This window comes from Myotis brandtii, unplaced genomic scaffold (genome assembly GCF_000412655.1).
Source record: "Myotis brandtii unplaced genomic scaffold, ASM41265v1 scaffold927, whole genome shotgun sequence".
Taxonomy (NCBI): Eukaryota; Metazoa; Chordata; class Mammalia; order Chiroptera; family Vespertilionidae; genus Myotis; species Myotis brandtii.
Genome location: NW_005371823.1, coordinates 1,833,000 through 1,839,237, shown reverse-complemented (window position 1 = coordinate 1,839,237; position 6,238 = coordinate 1,833,000).

Below are 6,238 nucleotides of genomic sequence, written 5' to 3'. Positions count from 1 at the left end.
TTGTTCTTTCTCAAAGCAATGGCTTCTTCAATATCTTTGTGTATTTAATGCCTACTGCAGGAATTACTCAACATATCTCAGGTTGTTGACCACAATTGCTTTGATATATTTCCTCTAGGTAAGGAGTCATACATTCTAATCTGTAAAGTCACCTTCCTTCAAGATCTCTAGAGAAAGGTTTTGGCACATTAACTAGCATCCATCTCGAGGTAAAATAAATGGCTTCTCAAAGGTGTTGTGTGTGCATGTATATACTTCTGGTACATTTTAAGCTGGCATTAGATTATGTCCCCAAGTAACCTCTTCATCTAAATGTGAACAAAAAAGGGGGTCTGTAGGTCATGGTGGGTAGCCACACCTGTCCCAGGCATACTTCTTTAGTAAAAAGCAAGCCCTGTCCATAGTTCTTGTGCATTGAGGTTAACACACCTTTGAGATGCCAGAAGTAATACCCCTCGAAGGCATAACCACCCTTACGAAAGCACACAATCTGCCCAGCCCATGTGACTCAGCTGGTTGCAGCATGGTTCCATAACCTGAAAGATTGATGGTTCGATTCTGGTTTGATTCCTGGTATCTCTCTCTAAAGTTACTAAACATATGTTTTTTAAAAATGCATTTCACTGGAATTTAATTCTAAATGAATATTCAAAAATAGCCATGAAAATTTAAGAAAAAATGATTGTACTATAGTAAAATTGATTTCACTGTCATTTCCAGAAATTTGGAAAATAAAACTTCACACTTGGCAAACCTGGTTGTAAAAATGCACTGAGTTAGCGTCTTCTCATCTCCTGTAACTTCTGATCAAAAGTCAATGCCTTTGTGACCTAAAGATTTTTTTGTTTGCCTCAATGACAGATTGAGCTGTTCATAAAATTTTAAGTGCTCACATGGATCCCCTGGCTAATATTAATAATAATAATAATAATAATAATAAAGCATGGATTTAAGGACTTTGCTGTTCTGTTTATTCACAAAATTTATCCTAAACTAGCAGATGTTTTGTGTTCTTCTACTCCCCTCTGCTGGTAATTTCTAAGATAACTCTCTCTCTCTCTATTTAGAAGTCAAATTGATAGAAACATCAACGGTGTTTTTAAAACCATATGAGAAAAACATGTTGAAAATCATAAAAAATGTATTCAATCTTTTTCCCAAATGTAATTTTTTCAGTCTGAAATGCTAAACATTATTTTCTACAACAATTCCTTGGTCTATATAATTTGTTCCTAGTGTCCAGCTATTTTTTTGCCTGACTTATATCTTATGCATGGTCAGAAGAATGGAGCCACAAGGAATAGAAAGAGTGTATTTGGCCATAAAAACTGAACCCATTTACAAAATGAAATAGTACTGCACCACACCTTGTTTGTATTCATCTATTTATATCACAAAGCATTCTCATGTATGTATGTCTCATTTATTTCTCACAGCAATGTCATGGTATAGGTATGCACATTCCAAAACATAAAACTTATTTTTCCTTAAAACAAGCAAAAGGGATCACTGTGTTCAGCCTCATTTAAATTCTGAAATACATTCACTAACTTGGCACCTCCCACTGTTCCCTTTTTATTTATTTTTTTGCCATTTTCTCTGTAAACCACTCTGCTCCCCAAGTGACCCGTGTCTAATGCTATCAAGGTCTCCCTTAAGAACATAAAGTACCTGAAACAGTTATTCACAGTGTCTCATTACTCAGGATAATTTACATTTTAACAGAGTATCAGACCTGGGGGTGGGTGGGTAGGTACTAGGAGGAGGCGGGAAAAGGGTGGGGGGAACTGGGAGATATCTAAAATATTATCAACAATAAAAAATGTTTTAAAAATAAATAAAAGAAAATCAGAACTAAAGCCAAAGCAACCAGCCCCTAATAGAAAATTAGAGATTAGTGAGAAAGACATTGTTAGATAGGAAGGTTTTCAGTCTAAACACTCAAATAAAAAAGTGGTGGCTTTTGAATGAAGGCTGCTTTCAAGGTCACCGGTGTCCCCCACAAGAATGGTGTTGGAATTAGCTTCGTGTGATTTAGAGGGAGCATGAATTTTGCAGCCAGGCCGATCCAAATTGGAATCTCAGCCCTGCTATTCTAACAGCTTAGGACTGTGTACAGTTTTCTTAACCTTTTTAAGCCTCAGTTTTCTTACCTGTAAAATGGGGATAGTACCACTTCCTAGGGATGCTGTAGGGATTAATGCCAGGCATGTTGTATACAATAAATACTAGTTCCCTCTGCCTCTTCCCTGGATGGAGCTGCTCAGATGGCAGAGTAATTTAATTTCTGCAGAAGGTTAGACAGTAACACCACTAGCAATTTTAGCAGTGAGATTGTACAGGTGGGTAAGTTCTTCCCTAGGTAAATTTTCATAGGGAGTATTTCCTAGAAATAGTGCTAAACCAGGCCCCATAGCTGCTTCACTCAGAATTCCTGTAGGTGTCAAGGACCCTCGTTGGGATGTGAGATATCCACTTAGCTTCACGTTTCTCTCTGATAACTCTTTTCATGTGCTGCAAAGCCACGCTCTTTAATGAAAAACCACTTCTGCTTGGTATGGTGCAGAGAAAGAGAATCAGTGTAGAGCTGTCCCTGCTGCAAGGCCCATGGAAGGACAAAGACAGGTCATGCATTTGAGCCAGTCGACATCACAGACCCAGGAGGTCAGGTGCCCAACATCCTTGAGAAACCATTAACTCTCAGTTATTTATTAACCTGGTCCCATATGTGTGAAGATGTCTCACCAGCTGGGTCTATTATCACCCACCCATTGTCTCTCCTTTTGTCTCCAGGGAAGGTTCCACCACAATAACAGCTCCACATTATATCGAGTTCCATAGATACAGAATTCCATGAACACAGAAGGTAATTCAATGAATTTAAGATTACTGGCAGGGGTTAAGTGGATCTACCCCTCTTTTAATTTTGGCCATAAAAATGCACTGATGTAGTTTATTTTTCTCATCCCCTGTAAATTCTCATCAGAAGTCAAGGCACTGGTGCTTCATGTATTCTGTGGATTATAGTGATAATACTTTACTGCCATGACCTTTTCAATATTCCGTAATTTTCTCAACTAAGCCTGGAACTCTCCTTTGTTTACAGCACCATTGATGTCTGCAGAAGGCACACGGAACAAATAAACACACTAAACTCTTCAAGGGAAACTTGCAAAGATGGGGTGAGGGTCCCCATACTAGCCATGTCACCCTAGCAAGAAAATAGGGATGTTGTCCTTTTCCCTTATATTAAGTGTTTGGAAGTGAAATTCAGGAGAGAATAACTTAGTTCTAAGAAGCAGAGAGAAAGGATCACATTAGAAAGATCCTAGAACAGAGTTCTACACACACAGTACAGCACACCGGTAAAGACTTTCTTCCACTTTTCAGCTTTTTATCCAGCTGTCAGAATTCCCTGAGGGCTGAGACTTATGACTTGGTACCAGTTACAAGTACCCGTAATAATAAGAATAGTTAACATCTTGAAATCTTCAATGTTCTTGGCAAAATGCTCAGAATTTCACACGAGTTATGTTATTCTCATAACAACTCTTTGAGGTGGATACTTTAAAAATTTCCATTTTACAGAGGAGGCATTAAGTTAGATTACTTTCCCGTAATTAAGTAGTAGAGCTGGAATTCAAACCACGGTCATCTGACGTCATTCCCCCTAGTGTCCATAAAAATTTACCACTCAAGATTTCCTGCTGCAAGGAGAATAGCTGACTGAGGGTCCCAGATGCTGGCCCTCTGGACCCACCAAGGCATTTGCTCCATGGGCTGCTCCCGGCCAATGACTGAAGGGTACTAGTGTTGGTCCATTCCTGTGGGATACAAGACTCTTCCAACATGTGACATTAAGTGAGGCTCTCCCCATCAGCCTGGCCAAAATTTCTTAGAACTGCTGTAATTGAGGTTCCCCCTTCTCTTCCCTTCCCTTCCCTTCCCTTCTCTTCCCTTCCCTTCCCTCTCTCTGTTCACAGGGGTTAGACCTGATTCATGATCTAAAGATTCTCCCTACCCTACTCCTGCTTCCTCCCATTTATCCTTCACAAGCACTCCCCCCAATAAATCTCTTGCACATCTGATCTTGTCTGGGTGTCTACTTCTTGGAGAACCCAAACAACACACTACCCCTGCCTTATCCTGGAGAGTGGCATAAACCTCCCTATCCTTGTCTGCTTACTTCAAGGATCAAGCAAGAATTGCCAGTGACATTTCAGACTGATGGGCTGTCCATCCTTGAAAGGCCCTTGATGATTTCAAACTATTACTTTCCTCATACCCACTGTATTTTCTCCTTTTAATGAAAACACACACACACACACGCACACACACATACAAATATATAATCTACAACTGTGTCCAGATTTCTTAGATCAGAGGGGCCACAGAAATGTTTGGCTAAACCTTGGAGACAGTGTGAGTGCAGAGATGGGAAAGCCCAGTAAGTATGAGAAGAGCAGTCCCGAAGGGTGTTCTCAATGGTTTAAGACTCAGTGGTTCTCAACCTTCTGGCCCTTTAAATACAGTTCCTCATGTTGTGACCCAACCATAAAATTATTTTCGTTGTTACTTCATAACTGTAATGTTGCTACTGTTATGAATCGTAATGTAAATATCTGATATGCAGGATGGTCTTAGGCGACCCCTGTGAAAGGGTCGACGGTCAAAGGGGTCGCGACCCACAGGTTGAGAATCGCTGGAGGTGAATATGGTGCAGCTAGCACCAAAGCTTATTCCTCAAACACCAAACAAGTGCTCTGAAATAACGAGACAGAAAATAATTCAGCAATCAAGCACTAGGACGTGCAGCCTAATTCCCTCCTTTTGTTGGGAAGTCCTAATGCATAATGGTGTATGAAAGGCCCCTAGAGAACCTGAGACAAAGGAACTGGTTTAAATCCCCACGTTTATTGGATGAGGTATCTGCTTTTTAACGCTGCACCGACCTAGGGATCTGGAGTCTGTGCACATAGCCATGTTGGCATACAGGTTTCCCTGCTTGCTCTCTTCCCATATCTAGAGCCTTTTAATTTTCATTCTCAAGATGCTTTGTGTGTTTGTTTATCCTACTGTATAAGAGCGGTAGCTGAAAGCTCTTGTTAATTGGAATCCTTCATTCATTCATTCATTCATTCAAAAGGCATCAATGAGAACTTAATTCAAAGTTCTGGGCTACATTTTGTGGGACATAAGCATGAACCTGGCTCCAGCCGTCTCAAGGGACTCAGACCTAGAGGAGGAAAGTCAAGGCGTACAAATAGATCGCTTCAAAGGAACTGAAATAATTACATCTCAGAATATGGAGAACACCTCGATGGGATCGCTGCCGATGTCTCAGAATGGAAAGCGGTGAGGGGGCGAGGGGAGGGGGACAAGGATAAGTGCAGTCCTGTTGGTGAACAGGACAACCGAGGTTTCAGCGGTGCGTGGTGCTGGCGCCGGGTTCCTCCCCAGTCCCGGCTCCAATCCCACCTAACGCAGCTTCTGCGGCTGCCGCCTCCCGCGGATCTCGCATCCCTCCTGCACTCTATTCTCTCATGACAGGCTTCTTCACTATATTTAACTACCTATGCGCTAAAATTTGAGCGTCACCACCAGTCCTCCCAATTGGGCCAGTTTCCGTAGCCGAAATTCCCACCAAACGCCGCTAGGTTAGTTACTAAACTATGCGTTTGTGAATCCTGACTGCACTTGTCCTAACTCGGGTTCCGTAGAAGCGGTTCTCCGTAGGGGGGCCTTCGGCTTTAGCCAAGTTAAAAAAAAACGATAAGGTGTCTATTACATTTCCCCAAATATATTGTCGCAGGAGCAGGCCAAATGTATTAAAGTAGTCTTTATAAAGTATTTTCCTCTAAAGTATGGCTATAAAGGAGCTAGTGAAATTCATATTTCTTTTCATGCTTTAAAAATTTTTTTTCCGCACACTCTTCGTAGTCTCCCCTTCGCCCGCACCTCGCTAGACAGGCAGCACCTGGCCACCCTCCGAGGTCCTGATTTTGAAAAACGGAGCGGGCCAATCAGAATGCGGAGCGCTGTTTGGCGCTGCCATTCGAGCTGGGCCGGACCTGCGGTGGGACAACCGTGGCTCGGGGCGTCAGCGGAGGCGGCGGGGCGGCGGCATGAGGAGGGCTTTTTGGCTGCAGCGAGCGCACCAGGATATGCAGGCCGAGGGCCGCGGGCGGGCTAATGGAGGGAAGGGCAGCCTGTGAGACGTGACGGTGGAGACCAGCCC